The sequence below is a fragment of the Sus scrofa genome, chromosome 14 (assembly GCF_000003025.6).
Source record: "Sus scrofa isolate TJ Tabasco breed Duroc chromosome 14, Sscrofa11.1, whole genome shotgun sequence".
NCBI lineage: Eukaryota > Metazoa > Chordata > Mammalia > Artiodactyla > Suidae > Sus > Sus scrofa.
Genome location: NC_010456.5, coordinates 40,528,393 through 40,556,181, shown reverse-complemented (window position 1 = coordinate 40,556,181; position 27,789 = coordinate 40,528,393). Strand labels below are relative to the sequence as shown.

General features: G+C 47.3%; 1 long non-coding RNA gene across 1 annotated transcript; it reads right to left on the bottom strand.

Moving 5' to 3' along the window:
• Nucleotides 1,481-27,676, bottom strand: LOC110256625. Its single transcript, XR_002338385.1, has 3 exons — nucleotides 27,558-27,676; nucleotides 26,025-26,099; nucleotides 1,481-2,782 (listed from the first exon to the last, which is right to left on the bottom strand). It is a non-coding gene; the product is annotated as an uncharacterized LOC110256625 (long non-coding RNA).

Here is a 27,789-nt window from a genome sequence, read left to right as displayed (position 1 = left end):
ACATCATTGACCTGAAGGTGGATTCCAGGCAACTGCCCTATCTAAGGAACAATCATTCCTGCAGGTATGTGACTCACAGCAAGGGAGAAATTCAGAGACCTCATCAAGCAGATCTCTGCTCTCCCGGCCCTGACACAGCCAGCCCCATCCCTGGGCTATGTGTAACCCAGCAACAAGGATGGACACAGGCACCAGGCTGGATGAGGAAGGTCTGGAGAGAAAATCTGCAAAGATGCTGAGCTGCTAAGGGAAGAGGGCTTTTAGAAGAGATCTAGCAAATTCTCTGCCCTTTCGACTTCACTTTCTGTTCTCTTTTTCTCTGCTTTCAGTATTTCCAATTAATCTTGGAATGAGAGCCCAAGGCAACAAGCCAGTGGTGCCTGAGGAATGCTAGAGAGCAGACTGAGCCAGGGAAGCAAATGCCAGCGAGGGACCCCACAGCAAAGAGGCAGACACCGTGAGCATCTCTCCTGAGACCACGAGGCTCGCGAGGCGTGTGTGCGGGTCTCTGTGTTGGCACCATCTGCCAATTCCTCGGGAGGACAGAACAACCCAGCGAGGCATGAAGATTAGATTATGTAATGCTCGAGGATTGCTGTTTTCGCAGAGGAAACAAATGGAACGAATTGATTTGCTTGTCAGAGTCATGTCACTAAAGGAGACCCGTTTCCTCCTCTTCCAAGAGGACCTCATTAAAGAGGAGGATGATTTCACACAGGGAATGCGAGACCACAATCAACTCCATTCACAAGAGCAAGTCCAGTTTCCAGAGTGGCACTGATAAATTCTCTTCTGGTCCCCTGGCCTGAAAAGTGACTATTCAGCCACTATCTAAAAGGTACCAATATAGCGAGGAACATAACTGCCAGTTGCCAGCCGTGAGATTCAGAACCCAGGTGCTTTGCCTGAACTGAACTCTCTTGCTTCTGGGGAGTCAGCATCTAATTTCAAGACCAGTGGGGTCATAGGTACTATTCAGAGCTCTAAATAAGGGCTTCTTTGATACAGTGGGAATGTGTTCTTAAAAATACATGCCTCAGGAAGGAGAATTCATTGCACTTCTGGGATTCTTTTGCCATTGCTGGGCTTCACTCAAAATACCCAGCACAATACTTTTTATAGTATATTCAGTAGATCTGAAGAGTGAACAAAAGATAACCTTGAACCTACTGCCCATAGGGTCATTCCTAAACGTTTCATTGTTTGGCATTCCTGTTGTGGTGCAGCATAAATGAATCCAACTAGGAACCATGAGGTTGCAGGTTTGATCCCTGGCCTTGCTCAGTGGGTTTAGGATCCAGCATTGCTGTGAGCTGTGGTGTAGGTCACAGACACAGCTTGGATCCTGCATTGCTGTGGCTGTGGCTGTGGCTGGCAGCTGTAGCTCCAGTTGGACCCCTAGCCTGGGAACTTCCATATGCCCTGGGTACAGCCCTAAAAAGCAAAAAAAAAAAAAAAAAAAAAAAAAAAAAAGCCAAGATTTAAATGTCAAGTTTTCAGCCAATGTGGACATGAAGCCCACTGTACTAGATTTTTTATTTTATTTTTGGACTCACCCAAGGCATGCAGAAGCTTCCGGGCCAGGGATCAAATCCCCCACCACAGCAGCAACCCGAGCCACTATGGTGGCAATGTCGGATCCTTAACCCACCGCGCCACAGGAGAAAACTCCTGTACCAGATATTTTCCTTTTGTCCTTCCAGACCCACTCTCTGGCCTGGGGAGCTCACCTATATGGACCACATGGACTTGGTCCTCTAGCTTCCATTTGGGTACAGCCCACAGGAGGTGGCAGCAGCAGATTGCAGGGCAGAAGGACAGTGAAGGTGAGGTATTTATTCCCCCAGCTCCCTCCCTGCCAGATCGCCTCAGGTTGGTTGTGTCTTTTGATAAAAGGTCACTGCTCCCTATCAAGGCACCCTCTCCACACAGCTTTCTTTCTGGGTTCTAGAATTTCTCCCTCCCTTCAACTTTCAGATCTAGAAATCGTAAAGACCCCAGCTATTCCTCACCCCTTACCCCTATTCCCTACACTCTACCCAAACCTTCATAAATAGCCCCTTAATTAATCCTTCCTCTTATTATCTACTTTGAAAGTACCATCTGTTTCTTTTACACAACCTGATACACCTACCACATGTGTCAGTCTGTTCCAGGCCCTGCACCCCAGTTTTTTTTTTAAAGAAAGAGTAGCATAATGAATAATACAATATGCTACTACTTTATAGTTATTCTCAATGTTCACCTTTTCACAAGGCTATAATAACAACCTAAAGATAAAATCTAATTCCTCCTTACAACATAATTGTGCAGTAGCGTTTGTATGAGCTAAATATAATTCGAGAACAAGCTTTTCCATGCCATCAAAATTCATGTTAACAACTATAAAGAGAGAACTGCAGAACTGGTGCCCCCAACTTGAGATTTAGCAGAAGATTTATTCCAGGGTTTAAATCAACCATGCAAATATTCAAAAGCCTACTGTGCGGTCAGAAGGATGGTAATCTTACAATGAAGAATAGCATCACCATGGGCTCTGAAGTGGTGAAATGTGGTCTTGTTTTATGCAACAAATGTCTTCCTAAAAAGCTGAACAGAGATTGTATTTCCATAAATCAAATAGTACGTTGTAGGATCAGGGGGACTTCATCATTTGAATAATAATCTTGTAACATAATCACCCTTTGATCTTCCGAACCAATTCAGTGTTTTCATCCATCCAGAATACTTCAAATGAAATGTATCTTTAGTCTGCAGGGAGGATTGGTCTCCTTCCGGGCTCCTGGAATAGCAGAAATTGTGAAATGGAATACAGAGGAAAGATAAGGGAACTACCATTTATAGACCACACATAGAATGCTAGGCAATTTGCATCTGTTAGCACATCTAATCCTGGAGGTAAATGCATATTCCATCCTTCCCTTATTTTCTCCTTCTGAAAAATAACAAACAAAAAATTTAGTTTTGCAGGTGTGGGATTTAAAATCCGTTTTTTTTTTTTTAAATGAGAAAGCAAGGCAAAAATATTATCCAGTGCAGGACCACAAACATCACGTTATTCCCCAACCTCAATGGCTTCCTATGGCTCCTAGGATCAAGTCCAAAATTTTTCAGTGCTCTTGACCAGCCAGGTTTCCTCCCACTTGAAGGCCCTTTGCTCTCTGTTCCCAGATCTGTGCAACCTCTTCTCCTCCCCTCTTCTCCAGATTAACTCCAACTCATCCCTCCAGCTTCCGCTCAGTTTACACTTCCCAGGGAATGTCTGTCTACACCAGCTGGGCCCGTGTCACTGTATCCCTCGTGCGGAACACCAGTAAAGGGCTGAACGCTTAGCTGTCGCCTGACTGAGCCCAGGAGGGTTGCCCTGATGGCTAGTGCCCATTTCGACCAATTCTTTGGTCCCAGCAAAGCGACCCTCAAAAATGAAAAGGCCAGGAGTTCCTGTCGTGGCGCAGTGGTTTACAAATCCGACTAGGAACCATGAGGTTGCAGGTTCGATCCCTGGCCTTGCTCAGCGGGTTAAGGATCCGGCGTTGCGGTGAGCTGTGTTGTAGGCTGCAGATGTGGCTCGGATCCCGCATTGCTATGGCTGTGGTGTAGGCCAGAGGCTACAGCTCCAATTAGACCCCTAGCCTGGGAACCTCCATATGCCGCGGGAGCGGCCCCAGAAAAGGCAAAAAGACCAAAAAAAAAGAAAAAAGAAAAGACCAGAAGAACCTCTTTGAGGTTCTATATGTTCTTCGTTTTCTCTCTCCCATTCAAGAGTACACGCAGGCATTCCAAGACCCAGAGCTCCAGCCCAAGTAAGAACACAATGGTACCAAGTGTCCTTTGCACCTTTGGACTTTGCCATCCACCTTTGCGATTTGTGGAGACTGCGTGTGCAAAGGAGGATTATTCATCACGTCATCGCTCCACTCTTGCGGCTGCATATTTCAACCGGGTTGGCTTGAAGGCAGGAGGCAGTGTAGGTGTCGGAGAGGAATTCAGAAAGTTACTGGGGAGGTCAGGGTGGGCTTAGAATGCACTGGACAGTGCCCAATGTCAGGAACTGGACTAAATTACCTCAAGGGCTTTGTGTAGTAGTGGTCGATGTGTCCGTTTTACACATGTTGAAACTGAGTCTTCTGCGGCTTGGGGGACTTGTCTACAGACACAGATAATGATTGTTCTGGGATTTCAACCCAAGTTTCCCTGGCTTTGAAACGTCCAAGCTCTCTTAGGCCCTCACTCATCCTTCAAAAGTAAAGTTTGTTTTCCCAAAATGTATTCACCGCTGGAAAGGCGTTCCCCTCTCTCCTTCCCAAGTAACTCAGAGCCAGGGGCCTGCCTGGGTTCATGTTCTGGCTGTTTGACTTTGGACAAGTCATGTCACCACTGAGCCTCATCATCATCTAGAAAATGACAATATCACTTGCCTTCTACTACTTAAGAAAATCAATTCTTCTAGCAAAAATATAGTGATGCCTCCCAGATATCAAGTACTGTGCTGGGTAAGTTTGGGATGTGCAAAAACAGAAGGGATCATGTCATTCGATGAGAGAGTGTATGAACATGCTAATAATGCTGAAGCCCATTAATAGTATCTGTAGGGTGCTAGACGGTGCCGAGTGCCGTGGAGAACAATTAAGCCAGGAAAGGGAATAAGGAGTGAATTGCAGGGGTACCATTTTAAGTAAAAAGGTCAGGGCAAGGCATCCCTGAGATGTCGGCATTTGAGGACAGACCTGAGGAGATGCGGGGAAAAGATGTGCAAGGATTGTTCTAGAAACCTGGGCAAGTCTGGACCCATTTCCCATTAAGAACAGGTGAGATCTAAAAATGGCCCGGCATCCACATTGAAGACTGCAGTGCTCCTGTGGGCTTCCCTTGTCAAACAGTGGGCAGCACGGCTGAGGGTTTCCCACAGCTGGCTCCTGAGGTAGTGGAAACAGCCTGTTACAGGTATGGAGATTCACAGCCAACAAGCTCTTCCCTTGCATCTCCAGAGAAGTGAGTGTTTCCATAATTAATTGGAGAAGGGTCTGCCATGCCCTTGGAAATTTCTACTTTTGCTCCAATTGAAAAGAAAAAGAAGGAACACAAAATTGGGACATGTGCTGACATTTTGCTGCAGTGTCCCATCTCAGCCAGGTTCCCAAACACATATAGAGGCCCATTCACACAGATGCCTCTGCTCAAAGCCCCTAACACAGCTACAAGAGTGCTGCATATATCTGTTAACAGGCCTGAACACTCTGCACAGAGAAGCCTAGTCTGGGAGAAAAAAATATCCAGCCAGGCCTTGGCCAGCTCTCCTTTTAGCAACTGTTTTTTTAAAAAAAAGCTACCAGGAGTTCCCATTGTGGCTCATCAGTAACCAACCAGACTAGTATCCATGAGGACATGGGTTCGATCCCTGGTCTTGCTCAGTGGGTTAAGGATCCAACATTGCTGTGGCTGTGGCATAGGCAAGCAGCTATGGCTCCAATTGGACCCCTAGCCTGGGAACTTCCATATGCCAAGTGTGGCCCTAAAAAGACAAAAAATAAAAATTAAAAAAAAAATTTTGGAGTTTCCGTCGTGGCGCAGTGGTTAATGAATCTGACTAGGAACCATGAAGTTGTGGGTTCGGTCCCTGGCCTCGCTCAGTGGGTTAAGGATCTGGTGTTGCCGTGAGCTGTGGTGTAGGTCGCAGATGCGACTCAGATCCTGCGTTGCTGTGGCTCTGGTGTAGGCCAGCGGCTACAGCTCTGATTCGACCCCTAGCCTGCGAACCGCCATATGCCAAGGGAGTGGCCCAAAGAAATAGCAAAAAGACAAAAAAAAAAAAAATTTAAAAGCAACCAAACACAGGAACCAAGATAAAGGGATAGAGCCCTATGACTATGCAAACTGGGAGGCCACTGAGTCCAAGAGACTGAGACCCAGAGAGGTGAGGTTAGTTGCCCAAGATCACACAGCAAGTCCATGAAAAATCCCACTGAATTCGCGCCACCAGCAAATACTTTTTGAGTGCCATATATGTGCCAGGCACTGTTCTAAGCACTTGGGGTTACAGAATTAATCAAAACATACGGAAATGTTCTTTTGGAGCTGACATTCTCATTGAAGGAGATAGATAATGAAATGAGAAATCAGTACCCATATGTAGTGAGTTGGATGATGGCAGCCACCATGGAGAAAAATTAAGCAGGGGAAGGGGATAGAGTGTACAGTGTGGGTGCCGTTTTCCGTAGGGTGATCAGGGAAGACATCACTGAAAAGCTGGCATTTAAGCAAAGACCTGAGGGAGCTGAGGGAGGAAGACAGGCCAGTATCTGGGGAAGAGGATCCCAAGAAGAGAAGCAGAGCCGAGGCCCCAAGGCAGGAACCTTCCGGTTGTGCTCCCAGGAGTGGCAAAGGGGCCACATCATGTATGGGCTTTGTAGGCCACTGTAGGGATGGTGGCTTTTCCTCCAAATGAGATGGAAAACCATTGGAGATCTTGGGATGGAGAAATGACATCATCTGACCCAACAAAAAAGCCTGAAGCTATGGCCATTGTTTCGTTCAATCATTCATTCATTCCAGCCTCTTAGGTTCCGGCACCTTACTGATGATGGATAAGCTAGACACCCCCAGGGTGAGCCACAGGGTGCTTGCATGTATATTTTGTGCCCATTGGAGAGTCCAGGAGAAAAGAGGCTGGGCCTCAGCCTTCCACTGCCACTCCTTGCCTTCCTTCCTTACCCTGTAGCCCAAGGTGAAGGGCTCCAGGTAGCTGCTGGCCTCCAAGATCTGGAGGCTGCTAGAACCTGCAAGTTATAAATAGCATCTCCTGTGGCTGGGAGTCAAGCTGCTCCATCTGAATGAGTCAGAGGCTCAGAGCCACAGCGCCCCCCCCCACCCCCCGAACTGCATCACTCCCCCACCTCACCACTCCATCCCTGATGCCCTCATTGACCTCTTCATCAAGGCCAGGCCTCTGCTTCTCACCATATCCCTCTCTGGCCCTGTCACTCTCTCGGGATCCCAGGCTCTACATCCTAGAGGACCAGAAGGCCCCTGATTCATTAGTTCTGGGAGGCAGGCTTATATAATATTTTTATTTATTTATTTATTTTTGCTATGGCCACGCCTGGGGCATATGGAAGGTCCTGAGCTAGGGGTCAGATTGGAACTGCAGCTGTAACCTACACCACAGCCACAGCAACGCTGGATCCTTAACCCACTGAGTGAGGCCAGGGAAGAAACCCACATCCTTAAGGATACTAGTCAGGTTCTTAACCTGCTGAGCCATGACAGGAACTCCGTATAATATTTAAAAGCTCAAGAGAGTTCCCTGGTGGTCTAGTGGTTAGGACTCAGTGCTTTCAGTGCTGCAAGCTGAGTTCAATCCCTGGTCTGAGAACTGAGATTCTATATTAAGCTACAGCCAAAAAAAAAAAAAAAAAAAAAAAAAAAAAAAAAAAAGGCTCTGGATTTCAAGCCCAGCTCTTCTACTGACTATGTGACCTTGGACAAATTACTTTATCCCTAGGAGCTCTATTATCCTCATTCACAATGATAATAGTATTATGACAATAATACTATTACAATATGATGATGATGATGATAACAGTACCAATTTCATGGAACTGGCACAGGGACACCCCACATAGAGGGCTTAGCACAGAGCCCGCCATGTAGTAGCTGTTCAGTTCAGGGGCTGACAGTCCCTGTGCTCAATTAGATTATAATCCAGAGCAGGGTAATAATAAATAAGAAAATGACAGCTTTCATCTAGTCTGCTGAGTACCTGTCATGTATTTGAACTGTGGATTCCTGACAATACAGTATCTCTAATCTTCATAACCAAGCAGGTTTTACTATCTCCATCCTTCCTACGGGGAAGCTGAGATCAGAGAGCTGTGTGACTGGTCTGAGCCATACGGTACCTGGTGGGACAGAACCTGACACCAGCAGAAAGGTATCACCAGCCCAGATCTGGTCCTGGGTACCTGTGCAGCCACTTGCTCCGAGCCCACCCCACACATGATGTGCCCCTGAGTGAAGGTGGGGGGTTGAGGGAAAGAAGGGGGCAGGTGGGTGGGGATACAAGATATCAAAAGATATCGATGCTTCCTCTGATATCCCTCCCACCTCCTGATTATTTGTTTGTTTGTTGTTGTTGTTTCCATTTTCTTTTTAGGGCCGCATCTGTGGCATATGGAGTTTCCTAGGCTAGGGGTCAAATCAGAGCTGCAGCTACCAGACTATGCCACAGCCACAGCAACCCACAGCAATGCCAGATCTGAGCCGCATCTGCAACATGTGCTGCAGCTGTGGCAATACTAGATCCTTTAACCCACTGAGGGAGGCAAGGGATTGAACTCACATCCTCATGGATACTAGTCAAGTTCTTAACCCCCTGAGCCACAATGGGAACTCCCCTTCCCACCTCCTGAGAAGACCTCTGCCACCTCCTGCAAACCCAGACTAGCTCTCCTTTGGGTAATATTGAATAAAACTCTTCCTGCTTAATGTCTCTCCAAAGACAATCTGTCTGATTAATGATTTTTATATGTTGTACACATTGTTTAAAGATAAACATTTGTTTAATGTGACATTTTGGCCTCATCAACATCCCCTCCCCAGTTTGCTCCTCCAGAGTTTATCTGGTTATCCTCCTTAACGCCCCTCCCCAACCAGGCTGGAAGACATAAAATAGTGGAAAGGATGTGCATTTGGGGGTGAAATAATTTTTTTTTTTAAGGGCTGCACTCACGGCATATGGAGGTTCCCAGGCTAGGAGCTGAATTGGAGTTGTAGCCACCAGCCTATGCCAGAGCCACAGCAACGCTGGATCCGAGCCATGTCTTCGACCTACACACCACAGCTCACGGCAACGCCGGATCCTGAACCCACTGAGTGAGGCCAGGGATTGAACCCGTGTCCTCATGGACGGTAGTCGGGTTCATTAACTGCTGAGCCATGATGGGGACTCCTGAGGCAAAATAATTCTGGGTTCTCTCCCGACTCTGTCATTTCCTAGCTGTGCGACCTTGGGAAAGTCACTTCACCTTTCTGAGCCGCCTTTGTTTATCTATTCATTTAGTGGCTTGGTCAGAAAGACATTTATTCTGAGACCTGAATGATGGGAAGGGGATGGCTGAGAGACCTAGAGACAAAGGAAGAGCAGGTACACAGGCTTCAAGAAGGGAGTTAATTTTGGTGTGTGGAGCTGGCGTGGTGGGAATAGAGTCAGTCGGGGGAGAGAGGGAGATGAGGTCAGAGAGACAGGCAGGGGCAAGATCACCCAGCACGCTGCGACAAGAATCCCAACTTCTCAGGCTTGTGCACATTTGGCGAGATGATGCATTGATGTAGCCCAGGACCTGGCATTCAGTGGGCGCTCGATACGCATTAACTATTATGATGATGAGTTTTCCTTGTCCTCCTCCTCCTCCCCCCAGGGACCCTCATGTCCCTCCCCTGCTGCTTAACCCCCTCTGCCCCCTTGGTCTCTCCCTGGTCCTGGGGAAAGGCCAAATATCCCAGCAGGAAGGAGAAAGCATCCTCGTTCTCAACCCCCCCACCCCCAGCCCTCCCACCGCAGCCCAGTGATTTTCCTGCCTCTCACAAGGCGATTTTATTAAACATCTCGACAAAATATTCTCTCACTCCCTCTCTCTTTATTTATAAAAATCAACTTAACACCCTGCTCCTTTGTTCTATTTGGAAACTGGAACAGCCTGGTTTATATTTAGCTGAAATCCTGCTCCTTTCCCCACAGATTCCAGCACAGCCCGATGAGCTAGAGGGGCTAAGGAAGGGGGGGAGGGGCAGGGGAGGAAGGCCCTTGGGAGGAACGGGAGGTGCCATCCCCCAGGGGCCTAGGTCTCCACTGAGTCTGGAGGAGACTGCAAAGGTGGAAGCCAGTCCTTCCCAAGACCAGGCGTATTCCAAGTCCAGGCTTTGCCCATCATTCTGCCACTCTCTTGTCCCGTCCGGTATCCCCAGAAGAGGATCGGGGAGAGAGAATGTGGAGAGGACCCCAGCCCTCATCTGGAACCAGGCTTGGCGAGGCAGGAGGAGGCGGTCATTAGGGGTGTGGTCTCAGGATTCTCGTCATGGCTCAGAGGTAATGAACCCAACTAGTATCCATGAGGATGCAGGTTAAATCTCCAGCCTCACTCAGTGGGTTAAGGATCCAATGTTGCCGTGAGCTGTGGCGTGGGCTGGCAGCTGCCACTCCAATTCAACCCCTAGCCTGGAAACTTTCATATGCCATGGGCATGGCCCTAAAAAGGCAAAAAAAAAAAAAAAAAAAAAAAGATGTGGGCTTGAGCTCACATTTGACCTCTCCTCTGCCCCTCACTGCTGACTGCCCCCTCACTCCACCCCAGGGAAGGTGACATGCTCATTACAAGTGCCTAGCATAGAGTATGTGCTTGATATACAGTGGCTTCAAGATTAATCACTGTGGGCTGAAGGAAACCTCTCAGCCACTCAAACTTCAAGGCTCCCCTCAAAAGCTGCTTCCTTCACCGAAGCCTTCTCAGATCAAAACTAGTCTCTTCCACCAACAGCATGGGGCTAGATACTGGACCACAGAGACCAATGATCAGGAACATATGGGGCCAGTGTAATCAAAGACAGACATACATCATTGCTATAGAGAGGACTAAGTTCCAGAAGATTCTTAAGCTCCATTTGGGCAAGGCCAGTTCTCCTTTTGTTCTCCACTATATCCATAGAGGTAAAGACAGGGAGAAACAGCATAGGCTACTGGTTAAAAATCTATCTGCGTAAAGGTACTGTGGTGCTTCCATACAGTGGAATATTATCCAGCCACAAAAAAGAACAAAATAATGCTATCTGCAGCAACATGGAAGCAACTAGAGATTCTCATATTAAATGAAGTAAGTCAGAAAGAAAAAGACAAATACTATATGATATCACTTATATGTGGAATCTAAAATATGGCAGAGGAGTTCCTGTCATGACTCAGCAGAAAACAAATCTGACTAGCATCCATGAAGATGCAGGTTCGATCCCTGGCCTCACTCAGTGGATTAAGAATCTGGTGTTCGTTGCTGTGGCTCTGGCGTAGGCCGGTGGCTACAGCTCCGATTAGACCCCTAGCCTGGGAACCTCCATATGCCACAGGAGCGGCCCAAGAAATGGCAAAAAGACAAAATAAATAAATAAATAAAAAGAATCTGGTGTTGCCATGAGCTGTGGGGGTAGGTCGCAGACCCAGCTGGGATCACACATTGCTGTGGCAGTGGGTAGATTGGCAGCTGCAGCTTAGATTGGACCCCTGGCCTGGGAACCTCCATATGCAGTGGGTGTGGCCTTAAAAAGACCAAAAAATAAAAATTAAAAATAAAAAAATAAAATATGGTGCAAATGAACCTATCTACAGAACAAAAACAGACTCACAGACATGGAGAACAGACTTGTGGTTACCAAGAGGGAGGTGGAAGAGATTGGAATGGACTGAGAGTTTGAGGTTAGTAGATGCAAACTATTCCATTTTGAATGGATAGGCAATGAGGTCCTGCTGTACAGCACAGGGAACTACGTCCAATCTCTTGGGGTAGAACATAATGGGAGATGATATAAGAAAAATAATGTATATATATGTATGACTGAGTTGCTTTGCTGTACAGCAGAAAAGAGCACAACACTGTAAATTAACTGCACTCAAAAAAAAAAAAAAAAGAACCTTTTGGGTAAAGAAATTGTGGTGTGTCCATACAATGGAATATTATTCAGCCACAAAATGGAATGAAGTACTGACACAGGCTACAATGTGGATGGACCTCAAAAATGTTGTGCTATGGAGTTCCCTGGTGGCCTAGGGTTAAAGGATCCAGCATTGTGACTACTGTGGCTCAGATTTGATCCCTGGCCTGGGGAACTTACACATGCTATAGGAGCAGTCAAAAAAAAAATGTTATGCTAAGTGAAAGAAACCAGACACGAAGAGTCGTATATTCTATTTATATGAAGTATCCAGAATAGGCAAATCCATGGAGATAGAATGCACATTAATAGTTGCCAGGACCTTGGGGAGAGGGAATGGGGAGTAATGACTGCTTAATGGGTGCAGGGTTTCCTTTTGCAGTGACTAAACCTGCATAGAGATGGTGGTTGTGCAAAACTACTGTTCCCTTTACAATGGTTAATTGCATGTTATGTACATCTCACCTCAATTTATTAATATTTAAAAAAATTTTTTGGCCACAGCTGTGGCATGTGGAAGTTCCCAGGCCAGGGATCAAACCTGCACCACAGCAGTGAAAAATGACAGATCCGTAACCCACTGAGCCACCAAGGAACTCCTCACCTCAATTTTTTTCCCTTTTTTTGGTCTTTTTTGACTGCCCTAAAGTATATGGAGCTCCTGAGCCAGGGATTGGATCTGAGCTGCAGTTGTTACCTATGCCACAGCTGTGGCAACAGCAGATCTTTTAACCCACTGTGCCAGGCCGGCAATAGAACCTGCATCCTGGTGCTGCAGAGATGCCACGGATCCCATTGCACCCAGAGGGAACTTCTCAATTTAAATACATAAATCTGGGTTGACGTCACAGTCATATCAACTGATATGAAAAAAATTTTGATAAAATTAAAGCCTAATCATGATTTTAAATTAAAAATAAGTAAACTTGAGCAGTATCAGAATAGAACTCCCTCAACTTCTTAAAGGCAAGGCTTCAAAATACCTAGGAGATATAATGCTGAAAATCTAAACATCCCTCCTCCTCACCCCACCACCCTGAGCTCCAGAACAAGGCAAGAATATCTACTCTCACTACTATAAATCTGTAGTAATCAAGACAATGTAGTATAGGCATGAGAATAAACATATAGATCAATGAAACTGAATAAAGTCCCAGAATAGATCTATATACATACAATCGATTGATTATTTTACTGAAGTACCACAACAATTCAGTGAAGAAAGAAAGATAGTACTGAAACATCAACTCAGAAGAACAAATGAGGAGTTCCCATCATGGCGCAGTGGAAACGAATCCAACTAGAAACCATGAGGTTGTGGGATCGATCCCTGGCCTCGATCAGTGGGTTGAGGATCCAGTGTTGCCATGAGCTGTGGTGTAGGTTGCAGATGGGGCTCAGATCTGGCGTTGCTGTGGCTCTGGTGTAGAAGGGCAGCAACAGGTCTGATTAGACCCCTAGCCTGGGAACCTCCATATGCTGCGGGTGTGGCCCTAAAAGGACAAAAAAGACAAAAACAACAAAGAAAAATGAGCCCTACCTCACACCATACATAAAAACTAACTCCTGCTGTGGCACAGTCAGTTAAGGATCTGGTGTTGTCTCTGCAGTGGCTCAGGTCACTGCTGAGGTACAGGTTCAAGCCCTAGCCCAGCACAGTGGGTTAAGGATCCCTGGCCTGAGAATTTCATATACTGTGGGTACAGCCACAACAAACAAACAAAAAACTAACTTAAAATGGTTCAGAGACCTAAATGTAGAGACTAAAAGTACAAAACTTCTAAGAGAAAACATAAGAAAATATCTTTGTGGCCTAAAATGTTGGTAAAGATTTCTTAGGACACACAAAAGCGCAAACAATAGGAACAAATAAATAGAACTTCATCAAAATGTCATTCTTCTTCTTTTTTTTTTTTTTTTTTTTTTTGTCTTTTTGTCTTTTTAGGGCCTTACCCACTGCATATGGAGTTCCCCAAGGATTGAACCTGCATCGTCATGGATACTAGTCAGATTTGTTTCTGCTTAACCATGATGGGAACTCCAAAATACCAAACTTCTGTTCTTCAAAAGAAACTATTAAAAATATAAAACTGTAAGCCACAGACGGAGAGAAAATATTCATTATGTATGTGTTTCTCACAAGGAACTTGTATTCAAAATATAAAAAGAATTTGTACAACTAAATAATAAGAAATAATCCAGTAAAACATGGGCAAAAGAACTGAACAAATACTTTGCGAAAGAAGACATACATATGGCCAATATGCATATGAAAAGATGCTCAATAGTTGACAGGGAGGTACGAACTGAAACCACAGTAAGATACCACTACACACAGATTAGAATGGCTAAAATTAACAAGAACCGTGTTATAAAATGTTGGTGAGGATATGGAGTAGCTGGAAGTCACATACAGTCCTGATACCATTATGTCAGAAAAGTTGGGCAGCTTCTTAGGAAGTGAAACATATACTTACAATATGATTTGGCAATTCCACTCCTAGCTATTTACCTGAGATACATGAAAACATATGTCCATACAAAGACTTTTACATGAAGTTCACAGTAGCTTTATTCATAATAGCCTCAAACTGGAAACAACCCAAATGCCATTGTACAGGCGAATTGGATAAAAGACGTATGCTAAATCTAGGCAGTAGAATACTACTCACTACTGAAAAAGAATCACCAATACAGGGAACAGTGTAGAAGGACCTCATAAATATTTTTGTTCAAGGAGTTCCCGTCACGGCACAGTGGTTAATGAATCTGACTAGGAACCATGAGGTTGCAGGTTCGATCCCTGCCCTTGCTCGGTGGGTTAAGGATCTGGCGTTGCCGTGAGCTGTGGTATAGGTTGCAGATGTGGCTCGGATCCTGCGTTACTGTGGCTCTGGTGTAGGCTGGTGGCTACAGCTTTGATTAGACCCCCTAGCCTGGGAATCTCCATATGCCGCGGGAGCGGCCCTAGTAAAGGCAAAAAGACAAAAAAATAAAAATAAAAAATAAATATTTTTGTTCAACAAAAGTAGCCAGTCACAAAAGAGAAGATACTATATGGTTTCATTTATATGAAGTTCTAGAATGTCTATGAACAAAGCAATCTACAGTTACAGGAAGCAGATCGGAGGTTGCCTGGTAGCAGGGCCCAAGAGGATTGACTGCAAAGAGCATGAGGGAAAATTTCAAGGGCATGAAAATGGTCTATATCGTCATTAGAGTGTTTGTTTGGCCACCCTGCAGCACAAAGAGTTCTTGGGTCAAGGATCAGATCTGAGCCGCAGCCACGACCTAAGCCACAGCTTAGGGAACATTAGATCCTTAACCCACCCTGCTGGGCCAGGGAGCAAACCTGCATCCCTCCTGTCCCAAGAAGCCATGATCCTGTTGTGCCATAGGGGGAACTCCTGGAGTGTTTTGATTGTATGTAAATTGTAGCCCAGTAAAATTGATTGGAAAAAGAAGGTTCCATTAGGTTTAATTCCTGGCTTTGCCAGGTAATCTTGGATAAGTTATTTCACTTTTCTGTGCCTCTGTTTCAACAGAATAGTGACAATGATAATAATAATAGGAGTTCCCGTTGGGGCTCAGGGTCTAACAAACTTGACTAGCATCTATCAGGACTCAGGTTTGATTCCTGGCCTCACTCAGCAGGTGGGGGACCCAGCGCTGCTGTGAGCTGTGGTGTAGGTTGCAGATGCAGCTCAGATCCTCCATTGCTGTGGCTGTGGTGTAGGCCAGCAGCTGCAGCTCTGATTCCACCCTAGCCTGGGAACCTCCATATGCCGTGGGTGTGGCCCTAAAAAGACTAATAATAATAATAATACTCATGGGGGGGGTTGTTTTATTTAGATAACTACCTAGGGATTTTGAAAGGATTAAATGAGTGAATGTATTAGGAACGGTGATAACCAACCTCCAAAAAGACCTCGGAAGAGTCCTGCCTCCTGGCATTCCTGCCCCCAGCCAGCCCCCTCCACACAGCCTAGGCTGACCTGTGACACCTATAGAATATTGTTGAAGTGATGGTCTGTGGTTTTTGAGACTAGGTTAGAAAACACATGGAGGGTTCTGCTCTTAGATCACTTTTTCTGAGTGGAACCCAGGTACCCACCACACCGTGAGGGCTCTTAAACAGCCCTGTGGAGAGATCTGGATAGCAAAGAACTGAAGCCTCCTGCCAACAACCAGCACCAGCTTGCCAGCCACAGGAATGAACTGCTTGAGATGAGTGGCCAACAGCTTCACAGCAGCCTCATGGGAGCCTGAGGTAGGACCACCCAGCTGTGCTGCACCCAATCCTGACCCACAGGGACTGTGTGAGGTTTATTGTTTTAAGCCACTGAGTTTTATTGTTGTTATTATTAATTTTTTTTGGCTGCCCTTGCAGCATGCAGAAGTTCCCAGGCCAGGGATCAAACCCACACCACGGCAGTGACCCAAGCAACAGCCGTGACAATGCCAGATCCTTAACCCACTGAGCCACCAGGGAACTCCTTTTTGTGTTGTTCCATTTTGCTTTCTAGGGCCCAACCTGTGGCAAATGGAAGTTCCCAGGATCGGTGTCAAATCAGAGCTGCAGCTGCAGGCCTACTGAAGAGCCACAACAAAGCCAGATCCAAGCCATATCTGCAACCTCTGCCACAGCTTGCAGCAGCACCTGATCCTTAACCCACTGAGCGAGGCCAGGGATCAAATCTGCATCCTCACAGACACTATGTTGGGTTCTTAATCCACTGAGCCACAAAGGGAACTCCCATTTGCTTTTATAAGTCACTGAGTCTTGGAGTAACTTGCTACAGGGCAGTAAATAACTAAGCAGACATTTATCAAGCATGTATCATGGGACCCACCATCATTCCTACTATTACTCCAGTACATGATAAATTAATAATCCCCCATCTGTCATCTAGGAACACTCCACCTTTGCCCGCCCTGCTTTGTGTCCAGGAGACCGACCTCTTCAGACTTTACAGTCTCCCAGAGTTCCCGCCCTGGCGCAGGGGGTTAGGAATCCGACTGCAGTGTCTCAGGTTGCTGCGGAGGTACAGGTTCGATCCTGCAGTGGCACAGTGGGTTTGGCCAATGGGGAGCCCCCAGGAAGAGGTGGAAAGAGAAGGAAGAGGGAGGTCAGGATGTTTATTCGTCAGCTCCCTCCCTGCAGGGAGCCTCAGGCCAGCTGCCTCCTTCCACAGAAGGTCACAGCTTCTTTCTCCACACAACTCCTGGGGAGCAGGCCTGCTCCCTTGGCCTGCCAGGCCTAGGGAGGTGACGGTTCTCCAGGCACCGCAATCTCCCTGACGATTTCCCTACACCCATCACACCTAAGCCCTCCCTTCATTCGGCCTTCTTCCAGTGGCCCAGTTTGAGATGCCATCTGTTTCCTTCTGGGACTAACTGGCCACCCTAATTAAGAACCCCTGCTTTATCTATCTATCTATTTATTTATTATTTTTTAAATTTTATTTCTATTTTAGGGCCACACCTGCAGCATATGGAGGTTCCCGAGCTAGGGGTTCAATCGGAGCTGTAGCCGCTGGCCTATGCCAGAGCCACAACAACGCCAGATCTGAGCCTCATCTGCAACCTACACCACAGCTCACGGCTGATCCTTAACCTAGTGGACAAGGCCAGGGATTGAACCCAAGTCTTCATGGATACTATTTGGGTTTGTTACTACTGAGCCACAAGGGAACTCCAAGATTCCCTACTTTAGAGAAGGAAGTGGAAATTCAAAGAGAGGAAAGGAGATATCTCAGAAACAAATGAGACAACAATCAAGGCCGCCCAGAGGTGCTCTGCAGACACTAAGAGATGCTTGTTGAATGACTAAATGAGTGAATGAATGAATGGCTTGGTGGGCCCTACTTCCTTGAAGGTAATAAGTGCTAGAGCCAGATATTCGCATCTGGACCACTTCAGACAGATAGCTGATGACCTGCCCCCCAGCCCCACTCCAGGAAGCCTTGCCTTTCGAAAGAATTAGCACAGAGCCTAGGACACTGAGGAAGCAGCCCCCCACCTCGGAGAGAGACTCAAGAGTTATTTTTGAAAAGCCAGCAAGGCCTGCGGGCGGCCCTGGCAGAGCTCAGAGCTGGAAGGGAGAGCCAGAAGCAGAGAGAACAGACAGCGACAGCAGAACCCACACCACGTCCCTGTGACATCACCCCACACTCTGTGACATGGGGTCAGGGGAACGTCTTCATCCCCTTAGAAATATTTTTTTTTTAATTGTGGTAAAATATACAACATTCCATAAAATTTACCCTTGGAAGTTTCTGAGCCACTCCCACCCCAGACTGAATGACACCAGGGACTGGATTCCAAAAGAAACAGGGAGTGGGAGAAAATATTTGCATCCAAATGGTGTGTGAGATTTTGTGAGTCTGGAAAAAATCCTGAAATGGGGAGGGGGGATCACCGCTCTGAGGCAAAGTCTGGAGGCCAAAGATTAAGAAGGAGTTGGAGTCCCCCACCCCTAGCAAAGACTGGGGAGGCAGAAGTGGCTGTGGGCCTGGGAGGGCGGAGTAGGGAGCAGGTGTTGGGCTCCAGTCAGAGCTGCAGGGACAGAAAGTGAGCAGTGGGGAGGCAGCTGATGAGCCCTGAAGAACCGTGCAGTTGGAGGCGGGGGTGTTTGCAACTGGGGGCCAGGAGGTCAGAGGGAGCCAGAGGGAGCCATCAAGGCCCCGGAATAACTCCCGCATCCGCCAGGAGACTCTGGAACTGATCAAAGTAAGGATAATCTGAAAAACTGTCAGAGAGGTTTGCAAGGGCCCTTGCGTCTCTAAGCGGGAACTGAAGAGGAGGAAAATGAACAAAAGACCTGGTTTGCAGCAAGGGGCCCTTGTCCTCAAAGGCGGTACCAAGGTGAGAGCGAGGCTTCTGAGGGCCCCATCAGGGAGGACCCATAGCTACCCTCCACTAGATGCCTACTATGTGCCGGGGCTGGAGCCCGTGGTGGGAATGTGAGCTCTGGCGTTAGCCTGCCTGGAATCCCTGCTCTGTTTCTTGCAGACTTGCCTGATCTTGGACTAACCACTTTGCCTCCATTCTGAGGCTCGTTTTCCTTACTTGGATCATGGGGATAAAATTCATACCTGCCTCATACAGCAGTTGAGAATAAGGACATGAAGACCGTTTTTTTTTTTTTTGTTTTTTTTTTTGGACTTTTTAGGGCTGCACCAGCAGCATATGGAATAGGGGTTGAATTGGAGCTGCAGCAGCTGCCGGCCTACGCCACAGCCACAGACACAGCCACAGCCACACAGGATCTGAGCCATGTGTCTGCGACAAACAGCATAGCTCATGGCAACGCTGGATCATTAACCCACTGAGCAAGACCAGGGATCAAACCCACATCTTCATGGATACTAGTCAGGTTCATTACCACTGAGCCACAATGGGAACTCTCCTTTAACTTTTTTCCTTTTTTTCTTTTTGGCTGTGCCTGTGGCATACAAAAATTCCCAGGCCAGGAATGGAATCCACGCCACAGCAGTGACCCAAGCCACTGCAGTGACAACACTGGATCCTTAACCCAGTGAGTCACACAGAAACTCCTTGCTTTTTTCTGGCTTTCTTTTTTTTTCAACTCATGTTTATTACTATGGGTCAGGCACTGTTCTAGGTACTGGGCATGGAGCCATGAAAAACATAGAAGGACCCACCCTCTTCATGGGGCTCACATTCTAATTAGGGTATAAACAAGCCAGTAACTAGGATAATTTCAGAACAGGATGAATGCTGTGTGAATAATAGCACATTTTTATAAAGCATCTACTATGGGCCAAGCATTAACATATGTTAAATAATTTCATCCTTACCACAACCCTATGAGGTAGGTGCTGATATCATCAGCCCTACTTTCCAGGTAAGGAAACTGGAACAGAGAGGGTAAGTAACTTGCCCAAGGCCACCCAGCTATTCAGGAGCAGAGCTGAGATTCAGACCCAGGCCGTCTGGCTCCTTTGTGTTGGCTGGTGGGAAGGGCATTAAATAGGACAATTCGTGCAGGGAAGAGCACTCTAAAGAGGTGACATTTGAGTGGAGATGCATGATAAGACACAAGCCATAGGAAGTCCAGGAGGCAGAAGGATCCAGATGGAGGAATATTACGTACAAAGGCCCTGAGGCGGGTAGGCACTTGACAGGTTGGGAGGGAGAGAGAGGAGGCTGGTTTGGATGGAGCACAGGGACAGGAGAAGAGGTCAGAGGAGTGCAGGGCTGTCACTCACACAGAGGTGGGAAGAGGTGCAGAGGACACTCCTGGGATCCTCGTAGCTGCTCCAAGGATGCTGCAGAAGTGGTCCAAAGCAGTCTGACAGGCATGCCGGCCCCTCTCCTCCTCCCTTTGGGCTCTTCAGGTCCAGGCAGAGCTGAGCTTTTCCCCCAGGCCTGCTGCTAGGAAAGGGCCCCAGCTGGCCTCCTGCCCACTGTTTATGCTCCGTGACTGATGGGGACAAGCACGAAGAGGAACTCCTCTAATTCCTCTCTCCTCGTCCTAAATCTGCCTCCTCCCTGGCCCTGCACTCCCCACAGAGCCATAAATAAGCAAAGGCCCATTCCTGCCCTCAGGGACCCCCAGTGGGGGATGAAGCAGACCTCAGCCTGAGAGTCTGGAGTCTGGCCTTCGGGAAAAAATCTCGGGGGTGGGGATGGGGGTGGAAAGGACTTTGAGCTCCAAGTCTTCTAGGCTTAGGTTGGAATCTAGAATCCACTTCACGTGGTCTTGGGCAAGTGGCTTCATCTTTCTATGCCTCAGTTTCCTCATCTGAAGAATGGAGACAATGATAATAATAATACCTACTTCATACAGTCACTGTGAAGCTTAAAACTACCTGAGAGTGCACCTTTTGGGGGTGGGAGACATTCTACATCTGCACCTGGGAGTGGTGTATATGAAATTGAACGAACAAACTTGAGAGGTGTTCGGTTTACTGTATGTACATTATAACTCAAATTTTTTTTTTTTTTTTTTTCAGTGCAAAAGCCCAGATCTTGGACAGAGACAGGGTCTGCGATTAAGCTCCGGCTCTACTGCTACCTTGTTGTGCAACTTTGGACAAACTGAGGAAACACACTGAACTACTTCAGTTTTCTCATAGGAAAAATGGAGCTAGGGAGTTCCTGTTGTGGCTCAGCAGGTTAAGAACCAGGCATAGTCTCTGTGACAAAGCAGGTTTGATCCCGGGCCTCACTCAGTGGGTTAACTATCTGGCGATGCTGCAAGCTGCAATGGAGGTCAAAGATGCAATTCAGATCTGGCGTTGCTAATGGCTGTGGTGTAGGCCGGCAGCTACAGCTCCAATTTGACCCCTAGCCTGGGACCCTCCATACGCCTCGGGTGCGGCCATAAAAAAGACAAAAAATAAAATTAAAAAAAAAGTAAAAAAAGAAATGAGCCAAGTCCTGCTGTATAACACAGGGAACTATATCTAGTCACTTATGATGGAACGTAATGGAGGATAATATGAGAAAAAGAATGTATATATGTGTATGACTGGGTCATTTAGCTGTACGGCAGAAATTGACAGAACACTGTAAATCAACAATAATGGAAAAAATAAAAATCATTTAAGAATGTTAAAAAATCAAGATAAAAAAATGAGCAAAGTACTTTTCTCCAAAGAAGATATGCAAATGGTCAAAAAGCACATGAAGAGATGTTTGACATCACTGGTCATTAAGTAAATGCCAGTCAAAATTGCAATGACACATCACCTCGCACCTACTAGGACTGATGTAATTTTTTTAAATGTTGGCAAGGATATGGGTCCAATTTTTTTTTTTTTTTTTTTTTTTTTTTTTTTTTTTTTTTTTTTGCTTTTTAGGGCTGCACCCATGGCCTGTGGAGATTCCCAGGCTAGGGGTCTAATCGGAGCTGTAGCTGCTGGTCTACACCACTGCCACAGCAATGCCAGATGAGAGCCGAGTCTGTGACCTACACCACAACTCATGGCAACACCGGATCCCTAACCCACTGAGCGAGGCTAGGGATCGAACCTGCATCATCGTGGAGCCTAGTTGGTTTCGTTAACCCCTGAGCCACGAAGAGAATTCTGTGTTGGCAAGGATCTGGAGAAATAGGAACCCTCATACATTGCTGATAGAAGTGTAAAGTGACACAGCTGCTGTGGAAAGGAGTTTGATGGATCCTCAAGATGTTAAACATGGAGTTACTATATGACCCAGGTCGTAGGTATATACCCCAAAAGAATTTAAAACAAGTATTTAAACAAAAACTTACACTCGAATGATCATAGCAGCACTACTCACAAACACCAAAAGATGGAAACAACCCAAACGTCCATCAGATGAATGGGTTAGCAAATTGTGGTATACCCATATGGGAGAATATAATTCTGCCATAAAAAGGAATCAAGCACTGACATATGCTACAACATAGATGAACTTCAAAAAATAATGTGAAGCAAAAGAAACTAGATGCAAAAGGTCACATGTTTTATAATACCTTTTATATGCAATATCTAGAGTGGGTAAATCCATACAGACAGAGAGCAGATTAGTAATCGCCAGGGCCTGGGGAGAGGGGAAACAGAGAGCAATGGCATGATGGGTACGGGGTGTTCTTGTGAGATGATTAAAAAAAAAATTTGAAATTATGGAGAAGTGTTGGTTGTACAACATTGTCAATGCATTAAATTGTACAAATAATAATAATAGTAGTAAGAAAAGAGGGAGGGTTTATTTCCTCTGCCCTTGAATGAGGCTGGTCTTAGGACTCATTATGATGCAGCAGAAGTGATGTTCTGAGACTTCTGAGCCAGGCCTTAAGAAGCATGGCAGCTTCTGCTTCTTGGAAGCTAGATGCTGTGCTGTAAGAAGCCCAAGCTCTATGGAGAGGCCACATGGAAGTGAACTGAGGCCCCTCAGCCAACAGCCCCAGCTGACCTCCACACTGGCAGCCAGCACTGACCACCAGCCTTATGTGAGTGAGGCCATTTCAAAACCTTCCAGCCTTCCCAGTGCCCCCACATGAAGCAGAACAGCCCTTTCACCCAACAGAATCCTAAGGGCACCAGCTTGCCCCTGTTCCTACCCTCATCCCAGCAGCTGCCCCTGTATTTCTCTTGCCATTTTGGGCAAACTCTCTCTTACCATACCCTGAGTGATGTCAGGGCAGGGACGAAGTCTTCCTTGTGTTTTCAGAGCCCAGCACAGACCCGGCACACAGTAGGTACTCAGAGAATCCCAGGGGAACAGAGGTGGACATTTGGTAGCGGGGGCTGCTGACCACCTCACATCTGACCCAGGGCTGGTGTGTGTGAGAGACTCGGCTGTGAGCTCCCCCTCCTCCCTTCCCTGGCTACTAGGAAGGGCCTGGAGAAGAAGGAAGTCAGGGAGGGGTGGCTGGGGGCAGGGATGATAAACTGAAGGCTGGCAGAGTGCAGCCCTTCTTCAGGCACCCCACACCTCCCACCCAACCCCTGTACCTCACCAACTGAATGTCTTTGTCCACCTCCCCAGGTGGCGTCATGCAGGAGTTCGCCTGAGCTATGCAGGCAGGCAGCCCAGGTTTCAAATCCTGGCTCTGCTACCTCTTGGCAGTGACTTTACCAAGAGGAGTGACTTTACCTCTCTGAGCCTCACTCCCTTCAGCCATAAAATAGGGCACGATAGTGGCTCCTCACAGGCTGTCATGAGGAATAGATGAGATGATGTAGGTAAAAAGGCTTCACCTAGTAGCTGGCACATGGCAGGTTCCCTGAAATGTCAACCAACCTCTTCCTGCCATACCGTGAGCTATAGTGATCTAGGCTTAGCACAGTGCCTGACACATGGCAGGTATTCAGCCAGAGCCTTAGGCATGAATAAGTGAGGAATCTGGTGAGAAAACAACAACTGTAATAACCACAGCTATTAATTCAATCTTCATAACCACTAAAGAGGTGGGTACTATTATTGTACCCATTTTACAGATAATGTAATTAAGGCCTAAGAGTATGCAGGTCATAAGTAGTGGAGGCTGGATTTGAACCTATATAGTCTGAGTCCTTTAACCCTTTAACTACCACCCTGTAAAGCTTCTCAAAGTCCTGCCTCTCCTGTCAGAGTGGCTTCTAAGCAGCTTTCTTCTCTTTCTCTCTCTCTTTTTTTGGCTACACCCACAACATGCAGAATTCCCAGGTCATGGATTGAAACCAAGCCACTGCAGTGACAACACGGGATCCTTAACCCATTGAGCCAGCAGGGAACTCCTCTAACCAGCTTTCTGATCTCAAGCATGTGAACCTCCCTCTGGGCCTCAGGTTCCCCACAAGCCAAGGGAGGATTGTAGGGGCCAGTGTGGAAGGGCACTTTGTGTTGATCTAAGAGTCCAGGCCTGGCCAGTCTCTACCCAGTGCTGGTGACCTGCTGACCAGCCAGCCCCACCAGGGCCAGACTTTGCATGGGCTGGACGGTCACAGGTGAGTCACTCGATACTGACAGCTGCACTGTCCGCCCCCTACACTGGGGAGAGTCTGGCCTCTGCCTATTCCCGGCCCCCCAGGGCTCCTGAGGGAAGCTGAGGCGGCCACCCCCAGATGTCTATTCCTGTCCCTGGCCTAGCGCCGTGCCGGGGAAGCAACAGCTATTTTGAGACCCTTCTCCCTCCAAGGATGAGTGGTGGGAAGGCGCCGGGAACATCCCGAACTGGGAGGCCGCCCATCCCAGCCTCGCCCTGGATCTGGGCCATACCAGCCCTGCAGCTCTGCCCCTTTTTCCAGTTCTGGTGATGTGATCAATTCTGCTCACAGACACTAGTGGGATAACCCAGAAGAACAGATGGTGAAGGGCTTCTGCTAGAGGCTGGAGCACAGGGTGGGCTGGGCCTTCCCTTTGTGGGGGTGGGGGCAGGGACTGGAGCAGCAACAGCTGAACCCACCAGCTGGGAGATGGAATGGCTCCGATCTTGAAATCGGGGAAGACAGCATTCAGGACAATATATAAAAATACTCCACATTTCTTGAGCATTCACAAGGAGACAGGCCCTGTTCTAAGCACTTCGCATGGAGGTGAGTCATATATTCTCAGAGAGGAAACTGAGGTTCAGAGAGGGGAACAGACTTTCCCAAGGTCACACAGCTGGTGCGTGGCTGAAGCAGGACTTGAACCCAGGTGAGCTGACTCTGAAGTCCATGGTGTTTTTGTTTTTTGCTTTTTAGGGCCACACCCACGGCAAATGGAAGTTCCCAGGCTAGCCACAGTCACGCCAGATCTGAGCCACATCTGCTACCTACGGCGCAGCTCTCAGCAATGCCAGATCCTTAAATGCCTGAGTGAGGCCATGGACCAAACCCACATCCTCAGGGATACCAGTTGGGTTCAGAAGCCACTGAGCCCTATCAGGAATTCCCTGGAGTCCATGCTTTTAATCACTCTTCTCCCCTCTGAACCTCCCAAGCCCAGGAGGCTAATATAAATTAGGGGAATGGCACTGCCTGGAGAGTCGCTCCCTCTTTGCAATTTCCAGTCACGTGGCCTGGCCCGACCACCTCGGTGAGCTCAGCTTCCTGACTTGCAAAACAGGGACCATGACAGAACCTAGGACCAGGGATGAGGTAAAGATTAGAAAGAATATACTTGGGGACTGGGCTCAGTAACACCTCTAAATTATGAAACTCACACATGCGTGTGATAAAATGATATGGTACAAAAGAGGACACAGTAAAACGTGAGATCCCCCTCCTACTTCACAATCTTTAAGTGCTCTCCCACCACCATGAGAGGTAACTACCCTCAAAGCTTTTGGGTCACCTTCTGGAAATTTGCCATGCACATCAAGACAGAGAAGCCAAATAGGATAGTGGTTAAGGACAAGGATCCCCTGATCTAAATCTTGGCCCTGGAGTTCCTATTGTGGCGCAGTGCAAACCATCCAACTAGTATCCATGGGGATGGGGGTTCAATCCCTGGCCTTGCCCAGTGGGTTAAGGATCCAGTGTTGCCAAGAGCTGTGGTGTAGGTCGCAGACTTGGCTCAGATCTGGCATTGCTCTGGCTGTGGTGTAGGCTGGCAGCTGTAGCTCTTATTCAACCCCTAGCCTGGGAACTTCCATATGCTGCAGGAGCAGCACTTTTTTAAAAAAGCAAAAAATAAATAAATAAATAAATAAAAATAAAAAATAAATCCTGGCCCTGCTGCTTCCTAGCTATGTGAAGCTCGGGCGTTACTTATCCTCCCTGAGCCTCAGTTTCCTCATCTGTAATATGGGGTTGATAAAACTAAGTCCCAATATTATAGAGAGTTGTGAGGATTAAATGAGTCAATCTATGTAAAGCATTTAGAAAGTTCTCTGGCACATGGTTGTCCAATAAATATATACATACAGTGGACGCTTTCTGGTGGACACTGAGGTGGGCTTTTGCTCTCACAAACAACGCTGCAAGACACATCTTGTCCACCTGTAATTGGGCACAAATGCAAGAATCTCTGTGGGATAAATTCCTGGCAGGAAAGGTGCTGGGTTAAACAGTAGCACCGTTATAATTTCAATTAAATTAGGAATGAGAGCATCCATACAGCAGGCAGGGAAAAGGGAGGGAAAAGTGAGGAGCAAGATGTGGTGTTCTGTCCCTGAGGTTCAGGGAGGTCCATGCCTGCCCCAGCATCCTGGAGGATGCAGCCACTTCCCAGGCCACTGGCCAAGCAAATGGAGGGTTTAATTTTATCCAGATTGTCCCCATAAAGTTTTTATAGGGAATTTGTTGATTGGATTAGAACAGCAAGAGCCCCCACTGAGCTGATTAACAAAACCGCTGAGCCATTTTCTTTTGCCACCATCCACCATGGTGGCATCCAGGCTGATGGGGACCCACTGGATGCCAAAGCCACTTAGGCAGGCACCCCAACTGCATATGCCTTCTCTGAACATCCTTCTAAGTTCCAGACATCCCAGAAGAGGTAGAGAGCAAGGGGTCAATTGCACAGGTTTGGGGGTAAGACAAAAGGTCTTTGCTGAAGATAATGTGTGACCTTGGGCAGGTCCCTTCCTTCCCTGAGCCTCAGAGAGTAAAGGGGCCTGTGTTCATGGGGATGTTGGGAAGACGAAATGGAGTCAAGCACACCAAGTGCTCAGGAGAGTGTTTAGCACAAAGGAAGAACCTAATAAATAGTGTTCAGAACATAAGGATAAACAATAAAGGCTCCTCTGGATCTTATCCCATGCGGGAAGGCCCTGAGAACAAAGCACAAAGTAGTAGCTTCCTACCCTCACCTTAGGGAGCATTTTATTTATTTATTTATTTATTTATTTTATATTGGGCACCCACAGCATCTGGAAGTTCCAGGTCGTGAGATTGCAGACCAGGGATCTAATCAGAGCTGCACCAGCCACCTAAGTGGCAATGCTGGATCCTTAACCCACTGCCAGGGCCAAGGGCAGAACCCATGCCTCCACAATGACCAGAAAGCCTGCAGTAGGATTATTAACCCACTGGCCACAGTGGGAACTCTTATGGGAGCATTTTAGCAGTTGCTCCAACCACCTCCTAGGAATGCTCCAAAGTTCCCAATCTGTGAAATGAATTCTGTGATTTTCATTTCCAAGTAAGCTTTAAAGGCCTTACTGGAGCTGATACTTGGCTTTAGGTCTGATCCAGAAAAGGCAAATTGAGGGTGGGAACCCTCCGTGGGGAAGGAGGGGAAGAGCTCAAAGGAAGTTTCCCACTCCCACCCCCCATTCCTTCATTCATCTGATCTGAGAGCTACTCTTCCGAAAAGTCCCGGGAGTCACAACAACAGCAAGCAGTCCGTTAAAATCCAGGCAGTACCCGGTCAATAGCACAGGCTCGGGGCAATTCCAGCGTGAGTTTTGCGCCTGTGTTGAGTTAGCCTCTCCCAGCTTCGGTCCACTTCCTTACCTGTAATGTGGGATGATGACGGCTGGAAGCAAAAGACGGTGAGCGGGCGCAGCAGTGGCATTCGGTGGCGGGCGCGGCCGGGCGCACACTCGCCACAGCCAAGCGGATCTCGCAGCCTGAGGCAGCCGCTGTCCACGCCCCCGCGGGCGGATTCCCCCGCGGCCTCCCGCGCCGCGCGGCGGGAACCCGGGTGATTGCAAACAGCCGCCGGCCTCATTAGGAGACGTGTAAT